The sequence below is a fragment of the Lemur catta genome, chromosome 2, assembly GCF_020740605.2.
Source record: "Lemur catta isolate mLemCat1 chromosome 2, mLemCat1.pri, whole genome shotgun sequence".
Lineage (NCBI taxonomy): Eukaryota > Metazoa > Chordata > Mammalia > Primates > Lemuridae > Lemur > Lemur catta.
The window spans coordinates 33,804,683-33,825,306 of record NC_059129.1 but is presented as its reverse complement, the minus strand read 5'-3'; the positions used below and the strand labels follow the sequence as shown (position 1 = coordinate 33,825,306).

The following is a 20,624-nucleotide window of genomic DNA, read 5'->3' as shown; positions in this document are numbered from 1 at the left end:
CCCCAAATTAATTTGTAGATTATATGTAATCTTTATCAAAATCTCAACATGTTTCTTAATAGATCTTGAAAGGTTGATTCTAAATTTATATGAAAATGTAAAGGACCAAGAATAGCCAAGATACTGGCCTGTTTTGGAAGCTCTGGTCTATGAGGTGATCTACTTCTTACTCATTTCAATATGTTATTCTAAAAAATGAGCCAGGTGTAGTGTCATGTACCTATAGTCCCTGCTACTTGACAGGCTGGGGCAGGAGGATCGCTTGAGCCCAGGAGATCAAGGCTGTAGTGTGCTATGATTATGTCTGTGAATAGCCACTACACTCCAGCCTGGGCAACAGAGAAAGACCCCATCTCTTTAAAAAACAAAAAAAGTAAGAGAGAACAAAATCTTAGCAGAATGCTACACATAGTCAGTCTTCACTCAGTAATGCCTGTTTGAACATACAGCAGCTCTCAGAAAAAGCAAAAAACAAAAAACATTATTTAGTTCACTGACAGCAAGGAAACTCACTCATTAGCTTTACAGGTCTGTTTTAGGGTAGATGGTAATTGCCTAAAACATCATGGAGCCATTTAAGAAACATTTTTTGAAAATGTATTATGTTCACCTTGCCTTTCTCCATTAGTTTTCAGCATCCTGATGTTTCAGCGTCTTGTATACTCTGCTATTTTTAAATATGGAAACACTGGTATTTTTGTTGGTGCAATATTCTTATTTTGGCCTGAAAGAATCTGAAATCTGAATTATTTTGTATTGAAACTACTCATGGAGTTTTATGATGCACTAAAATTTTACATTGAACAAAGATACTTATTTAATTAAAAAATAATTTTTCCATACTTCCACAGGTCTATCCTTTTCTGTGACTTTTTTCAAGGGCCAGAAGAAGATAACAGGCAACAAAGCAAAGCTTCTGGTGCAATAATAATTCTCACTCTGGTTCGAAGATTTTTTTGTTTAAGGCTAGTCAGTCAAAGACTTTTTTTGTTTTGTTTTGTTTTTCTGAGACAGAGTCTCGCTTTGTCGCCCGGGCTAGAGTGAGTGCTGTGGCATCAGCCTAGCTCACAGCAACCTCAAACTCCTGGGCTTAAACGATCCTACTGCCTCAGCCTCCCGAGTAGCTGGGACTACAGGCATGCGCCACCATGCCCGGCTAATTTTTTCTATATAGATTTTTAGCTGTCCAGATCATTTCTTTCTATTTTTGGTAGAGACAGGGTCTCACTCTTGCTCAGGCTGGTCTCGAACTCCTGACCTCGAGCGATCCACCCGCCTCGGCCTCCCAGAGTGCTAGGATTACAGACATGAGCCACCACGCCAGGCCATGGCTAGTCAGTCAAAGACTTTTTGAAGAAGCAGATAATGAGCAATGCAGAATTGAAACTGACTCAGGGAACTGATTAGAATTCTCTTCTAAACATTATGAAACTGAACAAGACCAAAAGAAAGCAGAATGGTTGTTTTTTTTTTTTTGGAGTAAAACACACTGCTTGCCATCAATAAAAAGATTGCATGCCTAGCCTTTTTTATTTCCCCCAGAATTGTGTAAGAAAATCTTAACGTTATCAAAAAGGAATGTGATTATTTAAAGATGAAAGACTTAAAGAAAAATCTGTGGTGTTATTTTCTCACCTTCTCCTAATTAGTGAAATATCAGAAAAAATTTCTTTCAGCAGCTGGAAATATTTACACAAAAATTATCTCTCAACTCCAGATATGTTTAATATTTTAAGATTGTTTTAAAAACAAACACACAGAAATCAAATAGTGTCATTTCATGTTCAATGTTTCATTATTAAACTTCTGTGTTTGTCTATTGTACCAAGCTGATTATTTTGTATAATAATTTTATTCATTTTATTTGCTAATAATTTAGAGTAGAATTATAACATATAACTAATGTTGATATTTTACTTAATGGTTTCTAATATGATTTTAAAATTTTGTATTTGGAGTGTATTTAAATATGCAATTTGATTTTTTTTAAATATTTGAATTCTTTAGTTTATAAAATACTAGTTGTGTTAGGGTTCAACCAGAAAAGCAAAACCAGTAGGAGATATATACACACACACCCATATATGGATAAACATATGGAGATACTTCTCTCTATATAAGTATTACATATAGATTTATTTACAAGAGACAGGCTTCTGCATTTGTGGGGGCTGGCTAAGGAACCCCTAAGTCCACAGGGCTGGCTGTCAGAAAGGGACGAAGACAGGTAGGCTGGGGCCGCATGGGCACAGGCTGAAGCCTATTTTTCACAAGCACTCAGGAAGGAAGATCCAGAGGGAAGGGAAAATAACTGTGGACTCAGCTGTTATCTGAAGTCTGTGCTCAGGGAGGTCCTAAGCCTTCTCTTTTTTAAAAAAATAAACTTCTAATTTTAGATCAGTTTTAGATGTATAGAAAAATTGCCAAGACAATACAAAGTTTCCATTTACCCTTATACCGGGTTTCCCCTATCATTAACGTCTTACATCAGTAAGGTAAATGCGTTACAATTAATAAACCAATATTGATACACTATTATTAACTAAGGTCCATCCTGATTCTTATTTCTCAGTTTTTACCTAATGTCCTTTTTCTGTCCCTGGATCTCATCCAGGGTAGCACCTTGCACTTAGTCGTCGCCTCCCCCGAGGCTCCTTTTGACTATTACTGTTTCTTGACTTCCCTTGTCTTTGAGGACCTTGATAGTTTTGAGGAGTCCTCGTCAGAGATTTTGCAGAATGTCCCTCTATTGGGATTTGGCTGATGTTATTCTCACGGTCAGCCTGGGGTTATGGATTTTGGAGAGGTGAAGTGCCGTTTTCATCACATGGCCGGGCACATCTAGCAACCTGACATCTCGCTGCTGGCATTCATCTTGGTCACCTGGCTGACCAAGTGTTTTTCAGGTTTCTCTGCTGTAAAGTTCCTCTTTTTCCCTCCTTCCCATACTGTACTCTTTGGAAGGAAGTCACCATGCACAGCCCTCAGTTAAGGAGCGAGGAGTGACGCACCACCTCCTTGAGCATGGAGTGTCTGCATGAATTATTTGAAATTCTTCTGCACAGATTTGTCTGTTCTCCCCTATTTACTTACTTATAAATGGACCCATGGATATTTATTTTATACAGAGAGTTATAACCCAATACTGCTTTACTTGCTTTGTTGCTTGCCTTATTCTAGCTTTGGCTACTGGGAACTCTTTCACTTGACTCTTGTGTCCTTTTGGGATAACCTCATCATTTTGTGTGTGTGCACATGCATGGCAACACGTGTGTGTGTGTGTGTGTGTGTGTGTGTGTGTGTGTGTTTGAGCACTTCCCTTCTTTCTGGTACTGTAAGATGCTCCAGGCTCATCTTGTGTATTTCCTGCCCTGGTCCTAAAATCAACAATTTCTCCAAGGATCCCTGGTCCTTTCATTGGAGAATGGTATTGGAAACAAAAATCTGGAAGCTAGATGTGCTTGCTGCTACTGGGCTATCACGGCTTCTAGGCGCTCTCACTGACAGAGGGAGGAAATATGTGTGTATACTAACCTGTATATGTTCACATATCTATAAACATTTCTATATGTAACCATCTATACCTATATTAAGCTAAATATACCTTCATACTGATGTCTTCAACCCTAATCCATCACCACACGAATCTTTGTAGCCTCCTCCCCTTCCCTAATAATCTCCCATTTAACTAATAAAGGCAACTGATTAGAGATTTTACTTTCCTGTGCAAAATCCCTTCAGTGTTTGATTGAATGGGAGAAGGTGTGTCTGTCCTATGAAACGCCTGCTGCCTTCCTTCCATTCTCTGACTCTCCTGCGAGGATATCACTTGTAGCCCAATCTAACTGGGATTGTATCAGAAAGGGAATTCTACGGTCTGTAATTTAGCCGAGTGGAGTTGGCACATCACACCAACGTGAGTGACAGTTTGGGGTGATAATGCCCTGATATTATATTATGTTATTAGTTTCACCTTATCCTGCACGTCATTGCCAACTTCTGACCCCCAGCTTTTGGCATGTCACCTGTGGTCAATCTTCCTCCCCTCCATCTGGTCCAGCAGTCCTTGTCCTTGGGGCCTAACTCATTCAGCATGTGCATGCAGCTGTAGCCTCTCTGGCTTTTAAAGGCCCCGCAGACCTCCACTTTGTTCAGACTCCTCTATGTCATACCCTAGAACTCCAAGCCTTTCCACAACGACAGTGAGATTTGCTCTTTCGAAAACGAGATTCACTCTTGCTCACAAATGTTTCACTTAATCAATGATTTGTTGTTTTTAGAACCACTTTGGTGGTGACTTTGTTTATTTGCACCAAGGGCCTTAACATTCCCTAGCTGCCTATGGCCTAAAATTGCTAAATTCAGCCCTTCTGGGAGCACCAGGAATGTAAAAGCCTCGCGCGATTCTGCATTTGTATTATGCTCATTGTCTGCATGTAAATATTCTAGCAGAATAAGAACGGGACATGGAGCTTGCTGCCTTGTTCACTTCCGTGTTTCCAGTGCCTCCAACAGGGCCTGGCACACAGGGGCTCTCAAGAAGTATGTATTGATTGGATGAATGAATGAATACAACCTAAGTGCACATTTCTGTACAAGTGCTTGTGGACAATGTGTAAATCTCCATGAGTGTGTTATTTTGTGTTTGTGCATGTTGGGGGGGGAGGGGGACAAAACTATCTGGGTAGACCCAAAACAGCCATCAGGGACTGCTTTAATAACTTCTAACCATCAATATAACATGTGCTCAGAAAAATGGGAAAAACTAACATTTATACAGAATGGAAGCCCCCCCCCCCAAAGATATGTCCTAACCCCCAGAACCTATGAATGTGACCTTATTTGGGAAAAGGGTCTGTGCAGATGCAATTAAGTTCAGGGGTATCCTGCCCCAAATCCAATGGCAGCTTTCCTTGTAAGAAAGAGGAGGATGAGGCAATGTGACCACGGGTGGCAGAAATCGGAGGATGCAGCCAAGGGAGCCAATGAACGCCCACAGCCACCAGAAGCTGGCCCTGCCAACACCTTGATTTCAGACTGTGACCTCCAGAACTGTGAGAGAATAAATTCCTATTGTGTTAAGTCATCCAGTTTGTGGTAATTTGTTATGGCAGCCCAGGAAGCTAACACCCCTTCTGCCAAGCATACAGCAACTTGCAGCCAGTTTGTCCATGGCTGTGGGCCTTGTGTACCCCCACATTCCACCTTGACTGCCAGCCCAGGGCACAGCAAATATTTGCATGGAGCAGAGCAAACAGGCAGGGGGCTGGTGGAAGAGCTAGTAGGGCCAGGCTCAGCCCAGAGGTCTGGAATCCTGCAGTTGCTGGGCCCCGGGAAATACCCTGGAAATAATGCTATACCTCTGCCTCTGGGGCATTTCCCCCAGGAATCACCAGGGGCCACCAGGGAGTGAGGAGGGAAAGGGCGGTCGTCCTGCCTCCTGCAAACTGGCTCCTCTCCAGGTCATGATCCTGGCAAAGGGGTCAGCCCCACTGGGGAAGCCTCGAGGTGCCTGGTGGGCACTGAAGGGGATTGGGGTGCTGGCCACCCACCCCGCAGTGAGCTGCTGCAAGGCTCCCTGCGTGGCATTCCAACCACCTTCCCTGCTCTCTGCACAGATTCCTGCCCCGGTTGCTTTTCTTTTCCAGCCCAGCCTGGCTCTGCCACCCCCAGCACCTCCCAGCCTGAGCGCCGGCCAGCCCCACTTTCCTTGAATGCCTGGCAAGCATAACAGGGCCAGGCAGGAATCATCATCAGGCAGGGAACAGGATATTTCCACTGTCTTGAACTATCGCCCAACAGATTAGTTATTAGCTGCTAAGGAAAAATTGGTAACTTGACAGTGGAGAAATCTGGTGGATTTCACCTTAACCAAATGATCATTATGTCCCAGTAGTGGGACAAACTGACCTTGTATGCCTCCTGACACGATCAATGCACTGAGGAAGGCGCGACAGCACCGCTGGGACAAACACGAATGACTACTGTGCCTCTCAAATGGAAGACACAGCGAGAGGAAATGCTCCGGGTTGAAAGACACTAAAGCAACACGACAACTAGGTGCAAAATACAGACTGGAAGAGAAAAATTGCTATGAAGGACATAACCAGGCAATCAGGGAAATTTGAGCATGGACTGTGTATTAGATCATATCGATGTTAAGTTTCCTTCATTTGATCATTGTATAGAGAATGTCTTTATTTTTAAGAGATGCCAGTGAAGTGTTTAGAGGTAAAGGGACACAAGACACAGTGTCTGTAATTTATTCACAAATGGTTCACTAACAAGAATGATAATGATACATCTATATACAGAAAGAGAGTTTAAGCAAATGTTAATTGGTGAATCAACAGTTGGATACTTGGTGAAGGGTATGTGTGTCGGAGTTAACTGTATTCTCACCAACTTTTTCTATGTTTGAAATTTTTTCAAAATTTTTCAAAGTGGTTTTTTTGTTTTGTTTTGTTTTAAGACAGGATCTCGCTATATTGCCCAGGCTGGTCTTGAACTCCTGGGCTCAAGCGATCCTCCTACCTCAGCCTCAGAGTAGCTAGGATTGCAGGCACATGCCACCATGCCCAGCTCAAAATAAAGTTTCTAAAAAACAATAGAGCTTTTTGTCTGTAGATCACTGAGATGTAGAACAAAGTGCACTAATGATCCTTGAGGGAAATGCTGTCCCATTATTCAATTTATTCATCTCAACAAACATTCCCAGGCCTACTATGGGCCCAGAATAGCAGCGTCCTACCTGATGCGGGGGAAGGTGGAGAACCAGACAGGTACACAAGGAGTGAGAACACGATGGAGAATGGGAGACATGCCTTGAGAAAGGTACAAACCAGAACACAGGTCACAAGAGACCCTGCCCAGAGGGTTTGACGTTTCTGGCATAATATGAAGGCTGGCTGAATTTTCACTGGCAGAGCTGGGTAGAGGAAGGCAATGCAGGAGGAAGGAGGCATAGGAGAAAGGGAACAGAAGCAGAGACCTGGGTACACACACTGAGTGATGAGCAAGTCATTGCCTTGAGCACTTTTGTTAAGTATGCTTTTCTTTTCTTTTCTTTTTTTTTTTTTTTTTGAGACAGAGTCTCGCTCTGTTGCCCGGGCTAGAGTGCCTGGCGTCAAGCTCACAGCAACCTCAAACTCCTGGACTTAAGCGATCCTTCTGCTTCAGCCTCCCGTGTAGCTGGGACTACAGGCACGCACCACCATGCCCGGCTAATTTATATATATATATGCATATATATATATATATATATATATATATATAATTTTAGCTGTCCAGATCATTTTTTTCTATTTTTTTTAGTAGAAACGGGGTCTTGCTCTTGCTCAGGCTGTCTCGAACTCCTGACCTCGAGCGATCCTCCCGCCTCGGCCTCCCAGAGTGCTAGGATTACAGGCGTGGGCCACCGCGCCCGGCCAAGTATGCTTTTCTTTTACCCTTCTTAGGTTCAGTGGCTGAGGCCTGCAAATTAAACAGACAAAAGACAGATTAAGAGGAGAAAAGGTTTATTTCGCATGCACATGGGAGCCAACAAAGGAAGTAGCTGGCTCTTTAAGTGGTTAGAGTTAAAGGTTTATATATCCGACTTAGTAGGGGAGGGGAAGGAGGGAGGTTATGGGCATCTAGGTATGCTAAATTGTGTGAAGATAAATATCAGGGGAAACTAATGGAACATAAGGGTTATCTAGTAAGGTTTATTAATCTTATGATAAGAGTTATCTTTGAACTGTTCTCTTCCTGGTACAGGAGAGGTGAACACCTTTACAAATGTAAATTTCCTTTACAAAAGGGAAACTTACGCCCTGATTTGAGAGAGAAAGGGGGAGAACAGAGAGCTCCTGTGTTTGCTATATCTTAATTGCCTTCAGCTCAAAATAATCCTTATGTCAAAGTGGCATGTTTTGGGGTGGCGGTTCTGATGCCTTTCATATGTCATTGGGTGCCAGGCTCCCCATTAAAATGTAAACTCAATAATGGCAGCAGGATCTGTCTTGTTCATTGCTGTGTCCTCAGCACCCAGAACAGTGCCCAGCGCAGGACTTTGGTATATCTCACGTGCTGGGGTGCCCTGGATGCTACGAGAGTAGCCTAGCCTTTGAAGAAGTTGCTTGCCCTGGGAAAGAGACTTGGCAGAATGGCAAGGGATTGGTAGCCTCTCTGGCCTCTTCAGCCAGGGAGGGAAACCTCTTTAACCAGAAGGGAAAAGCCACAGGAGAAAATGGCACTTTTGAACCAGGTCACCGGGGGCCTGAGCAAGTCCTGTCCAAGGGTTAGTGTGCAGGACAAGTCACGAGGGTTGGCAGCTATTCCTAGTCTGTATTGATGTCACTGGTCAGCATCAGTGGGCAGAGAAGGGCTGGCTGCTCCCTGGAGCACCCCCCACTCAGCTGCTCTCTCCCCACCCCACCCCTGGAGCTTTTCCCCACTGAGGGTCAGAGACTTGCCCAAGAAAGAAGGGCAGAACCCTGGGAGCTATTCCAGCCTATACTCAGAAGCACCCAGCATCTCTTTAGTGTAATCTAAGCCCCTCATCCTATGTATCACTAACTCAGTGGTTCTCACACCTGGTAGGGGAGCAGAATTTATCAGGGAGTATTTTTTTTTGATGAACTATAACAAAGATATAGAAAAATACACATGTATGTAAAGCATGATAAATTTTCAGAGTGAACAAAGTGGTTAACTGCACCCAGGAAAAGTCATGGCATATTACCAATCAGCCAGCCTTTCTGAAACCGCCTCGTGCTGCCTCCCAGTCACTATCCCCATCCCTGTCCCATCGCTGGGGCCAGGGGCTTACCCCAGAGCTTCTGCTCCATAAAACTGACAAGAGGCTTGTGACTACTTTACAAAGCTGCCCAGGTAGTTTATACCCATAGCTGGGTTTGGAAACCATTCCTGGAAGTCTTAGAAACTCCTGGGTCGTAAGCAGAGTTAGAGATTGCTTTGCTCCCAGTCTGGGGCTCATATCCAGCAGCTGTCTGGCTGGGTTACTCACAGAGCAGTGGGCATTTCCTGCATCTGGGGTCTGCAGAGCACGCTGGGGCAGCTCTTGGGCTCAGAAAGCCCCATTGGTCAGTTCCAGCCTGGGCATGTGGCCCTCCCTCCCTGGCAGGAGTTGCATGAAGAGGTATTTTTGGAAGGTGCAGGAATTCTGTAGCCATTTGGAAAATGCCTGCTCATAGGCTGGGCTGAATTTTCATTTTAAAATGATGATGTGGCTAAGGGACCTGACCTGCCCAGTTTTCCAGGATCTAGCGGTGGGGAAAGTGAGGAGCCCTGCTCATATTTTTCTTTTTCTGTAAATTGTATCACCATTTTCTTTTTGTCTCAAATCCTTCTATCCCACAAGCTTCAAGAGAACTGTGAGGTGTCTCCTGCAGCTCGCTGGCTCTTTGATGCTATTTGCAGGTAAGTGTTTCATCTTGTCCCAAATTAGCCAGGGCTTTTAGGTCACTTCAAGTCTAGCAACTTTGGCTCTGGGTCCCTCACCTGGAGTGTCCCTGACCTTCCTGGCAGGACCCTGTCCCCCTCTGCTTTGCCCTGGTGGCCTTCATCAACAGCTGCAGCTTTTGCTATCCATCCATACATTCACCCAGGCCCTGTGCTGGTGTGACAGACACAGCCACCTTCTGTCATCACCTTTCTGCCCTTACCCTTGAGAACTCCCTCTATCCCCATTTCTCCAGCCGTGTCTGCTCCCTCTGAAACATCTCTGCTCCTTGCATTGCAAAGGCAGCCTGTCCTCTCCGTTTTCTGTTTCCAAACCCCTTGCTTTCAGCTCTCTTGAGCTGGGACAAGGAATTAAAAAGTAGGACCTGACATGATTGTCTTCCCCAGTCTTCCTCCGGCTCTCTGCCATCTCCCACCACTGCCACCATCCTCTCTCCATGCCCGATCCTGAAGGGAGGTCTGCTGCATTTGTGTCTGTATCAAAAGTGAAGCAATGCCAACAACCTCCCAAAGCTGGAGGGCTATGTTGCCTTTTCAGTTCTCCTCCAACCCTGCTCATTCCTAGGTGTGCTGCATAGACTTTCCTTCCAGGAGGCGAGATAACTGTAGTAAGGAGTCCTCACTTACCTTGGCTAAGCCTTCTTTCCTGGAGGTGAATTCCTGAGGCAGAAGTTGTGCAAAGGCTGGCCCAGAGGGGAGAGACTTCCCCAGCAAGCACTTGTCCATTTCCTCTTTTTCTTGGGCCTGCAAGGGCTGCCCAGGCTGTTTGGAAGAAATAGGCTCTAAGCCCTTTGAATTACTTGTAACAGGGTTCAAAGTCATCTGGGCCCTCAGGAGAGGTTATCTGATTCTGGGCTGATCATCTGGACAGGTAAGGCTGGGAAGGGAAGACAGATACACAGAGTGTTGAGAATATGTACACTCAATATGAGGCTCGTTAAATTACACAGAGAAATATGAATGTCATGTGAACCAGATAGTCATATAGGCTTGGACAGTGAGTTTTTTAGGAAAGAATTATTTTCTTAAAAAAATTTTACGTAATTATTCATTTTAAATGGGTAACTCAAGCATATAGCACAAAATTTCAAAAGGTGCCAAAGCGTATATAGTAAAGAATAAATCTCTTTTCCATTCCTGTGTCCAGGTCCTTCAGTTTCCCTCCCAGAGACAACCACTGTTACCAGTTTACTGTGCATCCTTCTAGAGATTGTCTTTGAAGACGTGTGTGTATACTTTAAAAAAATACAAATGGGTATATTACATACACTGTTTTGGAATTTGTTCTTTTCACTTAAAAGCATATTTTGGGCTGGGTGCACTGGCTCATGCCTGTAACCCCAGCACTTTGTGAGGCTGAGGTGGGAGGATCACTTGAGGCCAGGAGGTTGAGACCAGCCTGGGCAACATAGTGAGACCCCATCTCTACAAAAAAATTTTGTTTAAAAATTAGCTGGACATGATGGTGTACATCTGTAGTCCTAGCTACAGGAGGCTGAGGCAGGAGGACTGCTTGAGCCCGGTAGCTATGATCATGCCACTGCACTCCAGCCTGGGCAACAAAGTGAGATCCTGTCTCAAAAACAAAAGGAGTCTTTTTTCTTATTACCATATACACTATATGCATTGGGGACAGATTTAGAAAGCAGAAAAAGTTCAGCTTGTCCCAAATGACACTGCGCTTTGCTTCAGATCAAGCTGTTCTCTGCTCTGGCTCAAAGGCTGTGAATTTGCAGCCCCTGGGCCACCTGAAGCTGTCTTATTCAGTGAGACATCCTGCCACGTGACAGATTTCACTGAAGGGATTCATGTCCTTTGTTCTTACTGAATTCTCACAGCTGGAATTTGTCCTCACAGTTTAATAAGTGCCAGAAGGATAAACGCCAGCTCCCCACCTGGTTACTTAATTCTTTTTCCAGGTCTTATAGGTAGATGAGGGATTTTTCTGGGCAGTGTGGAAGGTCATGTCAGAGATCTGCGTCTCTGCCTTGTGGAGAGAGGCTGGCGGAGCCTGTGTAGCTGCGGTGGCTTCAGCATGACCCAGGTCATGGTGAGTTCTTTTCCTGAAGGGGTCTGAAATGTAGGAAATGGAATGTGACTTAGCTCTCACTTAATGTCAAATGATTTAGGGGGCTGCCCTCAGGGGCATAGTCACTCATGTTCTTGCCTTCTTTCCCTTTCCCCTCACTCTCTGCCTGCTGACCTTGCTTATTTTCTTTTGATTAATTAAATTAAATTAATTTATTTATTTAAGACAGAGTCTCACTCAGTCGCTCTGGCTAGAGTGCAGCGGTGTCAGCCTAGCTCATTGTAACCTCAAACTCCTGGGCTCAATCAATCCTTCTGCCTCAGCCTCCCAGGTAGCTGGGACTATAGGCGCACACCACCATGCCCAGGTAAGTCTCTACTTTTATTTTTTTTTTAGAGATGGGGTCTCTGTTGCTCAGGCTGGTCTGAAACTCCTGACCTCAAGCGATCCTTCTGCCTCAGCCTCCCAGAGTGCTAGGATTACAGGTGTGAGCCACTGCACCCAGACTTTTTGATGAATTTTATAATCCCAGTGTCCACTTTTGCTGCTATAAGGAGCTTGGGTGAAATCAAATCATCTTCTTCATTGGATTTAAATTTTCCAAAGAAAAATATGGTGGCTCACTCTTTATATTTCCTCAGATCAAATTTGTTACAAGATTTTGCCAATGAAATAAAGAAAAAACAAAGGTAGATATACCAAGTCCTTTCTCTTATGGAGGCACTATAGCCAGGGGCTTTCTGAGGTTTGTTATCTCATTTGATCTCTTAAAAAAGACAGCTTTACTGAAATATAATTCATATACCATGCAATTCATCTATTTAAAGTGTACAATTCTCCAGGCACGGTGGCACATGCCTGTAGTTCCAGCTACTCAGGAGGCTGAGGCAAAAAAAGATAAAGTGTGCAATTCAATGACTTTTGTATATTCACAGAACTGTAAAACCATCATCATAATCAATTTTAGAACATTTTCATCACCCCCAAAAGAAACCCCATACTCATTAGCAATCACTTCCCATTTCCCTGTCATCCCTCCAGCCCAAGGCATCTACCAATTTATTTTCTGTCTCTAGGGATTTGCCTATTCTGGACATTCATATAAATAGAATCATATAATTTGTGGTCTCTGTGACTAGCTTCTTTCACATAACAGAATGTTTTCAAGGTTCATCCACATCATAGCATGTGTCTGTATTTCATTCTTTTTTATGGTCAAATAATATTCCATTGTATGGATATCAACTTCTGTTTAGCCATTAGTTGATGGTTAATGTCCAATCAGTCGATGGACATCTAGTTTTTTTCCACTTTTTTTTGGCTATTATGAATAATGGTGCTATGAACATTGGTGCAGAAGTCTTTTGGGGCTCTCATTTGATCTTTACAGCAATTCTCTAAGGTACACATTAGATTAGATTCCATAGATAACAAAACTAGATTCCAAGATGGTAGACAGCAATTTTATACAGCTGTTAGATTCTGAGCCCATGCTTTCTCCAATCCACGTTAAGGCAGTTGAATTAATTGCTGTGACAGTTTTGGGGGGTTCTCATTTGATCTTTACAGCAATTCTCTAAGGTACACATTAGATCAGATTCCATAGATAACAAAACATAGATTCCAAGATGGTAGACAACAATTTTATACAGCTGTTAGATTCTGAGCCCATGCTTTCTCCAATCCACGTTAAGGCAGTTGGATTAATTGCTGTGACAGAACCTGGCGTAGATGTGCCTGTAGGAAGCCATTGTAAAAGCGAATGGTTAATGTTGTGAAATTTCGGCTCCTCCCCACCTCTCCCTTCCTGCTTTGTCTTTTTCTCCTTTCCGAGTCTTCGAGTCCTTCTTCTAGGTAGTCAGTTTCCCACCCCTGAGGTCGGGCGAGAATCTGTCACTCATGTACACTTCAGTGTGGAATAGGATATTGTGCGAATTTGATATTTGCCTTTGCGACTTATCTCCCAGGAGATGCAGGTGCCGCTGAGGCAGCGGACAGGCAGAGGAGGGGATTTCCTGGAAAAGCTCATTTTCTTGTCCTGTCCCAGGGCTTCACGGATGAAGGCCTTCTGGGCCACCCACGTGGGGGACTGGGGCGGGGAGGACTGCCACCTGCTAGGCTCCAGCCGGGCCGCGCGCACCGCTGCCCGGGCAACCACCCGGCCCGGGAGGTGGCGGCCGGGAAGCCCCCTCCGGGAGCGCGCACGAGCAGGGCGGCGGGGGCGCCGGCCCGGCCGAGACGTCAGACCTCCGCCCCTCGGCGCCGGCCCGACAGAGCACAGCCCTAAGCTCCGCCTCCCTCGGTGGGCAGCCGGCGGAACCCGCGAATCAGAGAGGCCGACACATCGCCCGGCGGGGCGCCCGGCAGCCAATCACAGCACGCGTGTGATCCAGCGCCCGCTCGGGAGGCTGGCAGCCGGCGCAGAGGCGGCGGCGGCGGGAGTCGCTGCTGAGGCGGCTGCGGGCTCGGGTCGCGGCGGCTCTGCTCCGCGGGGCCGGGCCGGGCCGGCAGCTACTGGCGCCTGGCAGTGAGAGCTGGCTCGCGGGGGCGGGCGAAATGGCCCCCACCTAGGTCGGTTGGAGAAGCGGCTGAGCCCAGGATGCCGGCTCGGCGGCTCCTCACACATCCCAGGTAAGGGGACGCCGCGCTCACTGCGGCTCCGCTTGGAGCGCCGCCCCAGCTCCCCTGCCTTCTGCCGTCTCCGCCCGGCTCCGGGTCCCGGCCGGCTCCGTCTTGGTGTCCCTCGGCCCCACGTCGCCTCCTGCCCGCGGGTCCCCGCGTCTGCCCCAGGCGGCTGTCCAACCCCCCCCCCAACGCGCGGCGCCCGGGTTCTGGCCCGCCCGGCCCCCGCTCCCACGCCGCTTCCCCCAGCGCAGCTGCTCGCAGTCGCCCGCTCCCGCGTGTGCGGTCTTGCCCCCTGCCCTCTCACCTCTGCCCCTTCCGCTCCCTTTGCCGCGCCGGCGCCACGTCCCAGCCCCGCAGTCCTCTGGGGCTTCTTCGCGCGATGGGACTCCCGTCCCGCCGGGACTGTCTTTTGCTTCTCCCGTACCCGGGTTGCGCTTCGGCAGGCGCACCCCCATCCCTGCTCTGTGTACCGCGTCTCCCTGCGCGCCCGTCGCCCGCCCCCTCCGCGTGTCCCTGGATCTTACTCTTTTGCTCCCAGACGCCTTCTTTTCCCAACTCGCCTTTTCTCCTCTCATTTTGATCAACCACCGTCGCTAACTCTTCTTTTCCTTTACACTTAAACCTTCATACTGAAACCTTCAGACACTTCGCCACTGTCCTGAATGCCACATCCGTAACATCTTAATTCGTCTTTAAGTGACTTGCACCCATAACATGGAAAGTGCCTTCCCCAGAGCTTGGCACACAGTAGGCCCGGCACATGGTGGGTGCTCGCACATGTTAGCCTCTTCCACCTTCTGTGCTCTCCAGATGGTAGTAGCCAGAGGTTTAGTATCCACAGGGATTCGACCCGCTATCTGAAGAGTGGCATGGGAGAGATGGCAGGACGAATCGGTGAACGCCAAGTGTAATAAAGCGATTAAGTGGTCAATTACTTACTGCCATTATTTATTAAGAAGAAACAAGGCCGGGCGCAGTGGCTCACGCCTGTAATCCCAGCACTCTGGGAGGCCGAGGCGGGTGGATCGTTTGAGCTCTGGAGTTGGAGACCAGCCTGAGCAAGAGCGAGACCTCGTCTCTACTAAAAAAAATAGAAAGAAATTATATGGAGAACTAAAAGTATATATAGAAAAAAATTAGCCGGGCATGGTGGCGTATGCCTGTAGTCCCAGCTACTGGGGAGGCTGAGGCAGTAGGATCGCTTAACCCCAGGAGTCTGAGGTTGCTGTGAGCTAGGCTGACGCCACAGCACTCACTGTAGCCCGGGCAACAGTGAGACTCTGTCTCAAAAAAAAAAAAAAGAAGAAGAAGAAGAAACAATTATGCTATCTTTGTGTCATGTATCGTTAGTTGCCTCTGTAAAGGATTCTTAGTCTGTTATTCAGCAATCTTTGCGATATAATTACCTCTATCTCCCTCCATTTACAGTCTTTAGGAAAGAAAGAGCCCCTACCTCTTAGCTGAAATAGCATTGTATTGATATATAAGCAGTGTTGCATGTGTTTGTCTATTAGCTGGATAGTCCAGGGAGCTGCAGTGAATTTTCATCCTTTAAGAGGCGGGAGGAATCAGGTTTGGATTTCTTGGAATCAGCTGCTGCAGGGATCAAATATGCTTAGGAGTAAAAGTTCTGACAGGTTCTCTAGGAGTGAAAGGAATTATCCACCCTTCCCCAGCTCCCCCCCCCCCCCCAGCACTCTTTCTGGCTCTCAGAGGAAATAGCTAGTCATTTTTTTTAAAAGAGTAAAATAAATTTGACTTTTTAAAATTATAAAAGCATTGTTATGGGCCTTATGCTATTCTTGCCACATTTGCTCTGGTGATCTCAAGCCTGGATGAATCAGTCAGCTTTTTCTGCTCCTGGGCTCCCTAGGGCAGGCTGGAGAAAATCATGAATTGTGTTGTTCTAAACTTCTGGATTCCAACTTCACTTGCACTGCCTGGAGATCCTTTGACTTACCCCCCAGTTTCATCTTATGTATTAAAATCTAAATGGCAGTTTATATATCTTTACTATTCTTCTCTCTTTGTCCTACTCTTGCTTTCTCTTCCTTGCTTATTTTGCCTCATACTTCACAGAAGAAATTGGTGGGCATCAACCCTGAACGCTTAAGGATCTGTCATTTTTATCTGTGCCTGTATGTAACTGATTTCTGATCTCCTTCGTTTTATCTTAGAGGAAGAGGGATCCACCTTTCTAAGGCTCACATCTTTGATCTCTCCCCATATTATCATTTGTTTTCTCTCAGCCTGCATATATGCTCAGGTTTCTACTATCCAAAGCAAACAAAACAAAAAACCTTCCCTTGATATTTTGCTTCCTTTTTTTAATTCTCAGATTAACGTGGCATTCTTTAGGGTTTCATTTTTTGTTCTTTTCTCTATTCTCTCTCTAATTTACTTGTGTGATTATACTTCCTTTTGTGGCTTCAAATAGTACCTGTATGTTTGTGGTTTTTGAAGATGTATATGTTGTCCCTACTTCTCTTGAACTTCAGGTACCAATTTTCATCTGTCTACTGCATAACTATACATGGATACTTAGTACTTCAAACCTGGTGTTTATCTTTTCCTTCCCTTCCTCTCTATCCATAGCCCCTACAATACACATACAAACATTCCTTATGTTTTAAGTTCCTTACCCTAGAAACCTTAGAATTGTCTTCTTTCTCCTCACATCGTCTGTCTTAAATCCTGTTGTTGCTGACTCAACTCTTTTTCTTTCTCTCCTCATTGCTAGAAGATTGGTTTAGGTCTTGGTTATATTTTTCCTGAACAGTCAGCAGCAGCCTCATGGGCCTCATTGTCTCTGGGTCCTTTACTTCTAGTTCATCCTCCACACTGCTGCTGGAATTATTTTCATTTCTAAAATATCTATCTGATCATGCCACTGTTTTCTTTAAAAATTCTCATCAGCTCCCTAACACTTGCCATTATGAACCATTCTTTCCAGGCCTTCTGCAGCATGGGCTCATCCTTATCTTGGTTCCTTCATGATCCAGAGCGGAAAGCAGTTAAGGAAACAGACCATTTGCTACAGTGTGAGCGAGACTGTGACAAAGATGACTACAGAGTGCTCTGGGAGCACCACCCTGGAGAGAATTTGGCAAGGTTTCTGTCCACAGGCACCTAGTACTTTTTCTGACTACCTCTCCTCCTCACCGTGGGTTAGGTGATTTTCTTTGTGTTTGCACATACTGCCATATCCATTTTTACATTATTATAATGGTCAGTTTTTTTATTTTTCTCCCTGACTAGTTAGCGAACTCTTTAAGGAAAGGAGTTCAATCATATCTCATTGTGTCTTTAGTTTATAGCAAAGTGCTGGGCACATAATAGGTGCTCAGTAAACTAATAAAGTTTTCAAAAAAGCTGAATCTAGACAACGAAAGGTAAGAGGAAATGGGCATTTTGGAAGAGAGAGTAACATGTACAAAGGTGTGTGATAACCTGGTGCTTTTGGGAGAGAACTGGTGGTTTGAAAATGTGGTAGAAAGGTCATGATGAGAGATGAGGCTGGAAGGGTATATAGGAGCAGCTCATGAATGACCTTGTGTGTCTTACTATATAGTTGTATCCTGATGGTAGTGAGGACCCTTTGAAGAATTTCATCCTGGGAAGATCTTGCAAAGTCTGGCTTGTTCCCATCTCAGCCTCCATGTCTTGCTGCATGCTGTGCCTTTTGCCCTACAAAGGGCAAATAAAATCACCTACATTACCTGAACACGCCTAGATGGCTTTGTGTATCTTTCTCCATGGAATGCCCTTTCCCACCTTAGCCACCTGCAGATTATACATGTTCATGGTTACCTCTGCAGTGAAACCTTCCCACATCTCCCCCGAGTTCATCTTCCTTTTGATTTCTGCTGTCAAAATACATGTGATCATTGCATTTACTTGTTTACATGTTTTTCTCCTCTTTCTCAGTTCTAAGGGTAGGGCTTTGAAATCAGGCTGGATTTTGAGTCATGTCTGCATCCCCTACTCTGGCAGGTAACATGAATGAGTGTTGTGACCGGACGTATTTTGAGAAAAATCACTCTGATCTCTGATAGCATTGTGAAGAATGAGTAATAAAGGGGCAAGACTGGACACACGAAGACGAGTTAAGGGGGTTGTTACAGGAGTCCAGGTGAAAGATGATGAGGCCAGTGAGGGCAAGGGGATGAAGATGAGGGTATAGATGTGAGAGTGAATCAGCTGAATGAGGAGAACTGGTTAGGTGTGGAGGTGAGGGCAAGAAGAAGAAGGAAGAGTCAAAGATGACTTCTTGATTTCTGGCTTGGGTGACTGAGCGGTAGTGGTTCTGTTCATTCAGATAGGAAATACAGGAAAAGAAACAGGTTCTGGAGGGGTAAAGAGAAATCCAGTGTTACCATCTTTTTTTTTTTTTTTTTCCTTCCTCAGTATTAACCTTGGCATCCAATGGTACCATCTTGATGTCTGGGAAATAGCTCAAGAGAGCAGTTAGGCCTGAAGATGGAGATGTATGTAGAGGTTCTGTACCAGGATTAAAACTAAAGTCATCAGAAGTAGGTGGGATTTCCTGGTCCAGTGACTTTCAACATAGGATTTTTTTTTTCTTTTTCTTTTAAGAGACAGATTCTTGCTCTGCTGCTCAGGCTGGAGTACAGTGGCACAATCATGACTAACTGCAACCTCGAACTCCTGGGCTCAAGCAATCCTCCTGCCTTAGCCTCCCGAGTAGCTAGGACTACAGGAATGCACCACCACACCTGGCTAAGTTTTAAAAAACTTTTTATAAAGACAGGTTCTTGCTGTGTTGCTCAGGCTGGTTTCAAACTCCTGACCTCAAGTGATCCTTGCACTTTGGCCTCCCAAAGTGCTGGGATTACACATGTGAGCCACCAGGCCAACATAGGCTACTTTAAAAACACCTCGGAGCTTTTTAAAGGGTTAAGATGGGGGATGGAGGCATCCAAAGAGATTCTCATTCATTTGGTCTGATGCAGGGCCAGGCCTTGTTATTTAAAAATGCTTCCCGTGTGACAGTGATATGCATCTAGGGCTGAGAACTGGGCTGAGAGCAAAGAGGGAGTGATAGAACCCTAAGGAAAGTAGTATTTAATTCATTATTTAAAAATCAGGATAAATATCACCTTTGCTAACACGGTTAGTTTCTTGGTATTTTGTACGTGGATCTATTAAAGTACTTACCACATTTTATCTAAATTATATCTTGTGAGTCCATTTTTCTCATAACCAAGAGTTCCTTGAGGCCTGGGACCATGCCTTTAGTTTATCTTTTCATCACTATCTTGTACAGTACTTGATAGATTTTAGAAACTTGATCAAAGTTGGTTGAATGAATCAGTCGGTAGTAATGTAAAACATATCTTGAATTCATATTTTTGCAAGCTGAGCATCTGTTTCTTTCTTGACTGCTTAGCAGGTCACTAGTCAAACTTGCATAGTCACTCTTGTTTTAAAAACACACACAGTCTTTATAAATTAGAATAGATTAAGATGAATATTATTTGCCCTATAATGTCTTGGCTTTTAAGGTGGTTAAGCTATGACAGTCATTACAGAAACATTCAGCCTTCGACTTATTTCAGGCCAGGCGTGGTGGCTCATGCCTGTAATCCTAGCATTCTGGGAGGCCGAGGCGGGTGGATCGTTTGAGCTCAGGAGTTCAAGATCAGCCTAAGCAAGAGTGAGACCCTGTCTCTACTAAAAAATAGAAAGAAATTAGCTGGACAACTAAAAATATATATAGAAAACATTACCGGGGCCTGGTGGTGCATGCCTGTAGTCCCAGCTACTCGGGAGGCTGAGGCAGGAGGATGGCTTGAGCCCAGGAGTTTGAGGTTGCTGTGAGCTAGGCTGATGCCACGGCACTCTAGCTCAGGCAATAGAGCGAGACTCTGTCTCAAAAACAAAACAAAACAAAAAAACAAATGGCTCTGATTTTAGGCTTATAAGCTTTGGAATTTTTAACTAGAACAAAAACTATCAAATTGATAAAAGATCTTGAACAGTGGCATAACAATTTCTTTTTAACTAAGAAAATTAAGGAATAGGGAAATATGCATTAAGCCCTATACCTATACGAATCTCACTGGTATTTGCGATGGGAAGGGGGAAATCTATAATTCCTAAGTATTTAATCTCTATTATAGGAAACACCTATAAAGGTGTTTCCTATTGTTATCAACATATTTTGTAATTTCTCAGGTCTAGATATAAACCATGGCATTCTTTGTCTTCTTTTGTTCTTTGTTTTCTTAAGATTTTGTCAGCTCTTGCTCTTTGTAACTTTTATTGTTGACGGTTCTTTACTTTCAACATTTGAAAAACATTGTGCTACTTTCTTCAGACCTCCATGATTTCAGATGTGAAGTCCTCTGTCATTGAAATTCATGTTTCCTTATAGATAATGTGTTCTTTCTTCCCAGCTGCTTTAAAGGTTTTTTTCTTTGTCTTTAGTTTTCAGAAGTTTAATTATGATTTGTCTGATTATATGAATCTCTTTGGGTTTATA

General features: G+C 44.7%; 1 protein-coding gene and 2 long non-coding RNA genes across 4 annotated transcripts in view; 2 read left to right on the top strand and 1 right to left on the bottom strand.

The window, feature by feature from the left end:
• Window positions 1–7,427: 7,427 nt before the first annotated feature.
• On the bottom strand, window positions 7,428–14,552 carry LOC123632656. The gene is made up of 3 exons (XR_006733417.1): window positions 14,424–14,552; window positions 10,093–10,342; window positions 7,428–7,473 (listed from the first exon to the last, which is right to left on the bottom strand). It is a non-coding gene; the product is annotated as an uncharacterized LOC123632656 (long non-coding RNA).
• Window positions 9,365–10,654, top strand: LOC123632657. Its single transcript, XR_006733418.1, has 3 exons — window positions 9,365–9,423; window positions 10,275–10,336; window positions 10,613–10,654. It is a non-coding gene; the product is annotated as an uncharacterized LOC123632657 (long non-coding RNA).
• The window catches only part of TPST1 (tyrosylprotein sulfotransferase 1), a 98,748-nt gene continuing 92,041 nt past the window's right edge, over window positions 13,918–20,624 (top strand). For both annotated transcript variants that reach the window (XM_045543198.1, XM_045543197.1), the window contains exon 1: window positions 13,918–14,125. The gene's annotated coding sequence lies outside the window, so the exon portion shown is untranslated. The remainder of the gene's footprint in view (window positions 14,126–20,624) is intronic.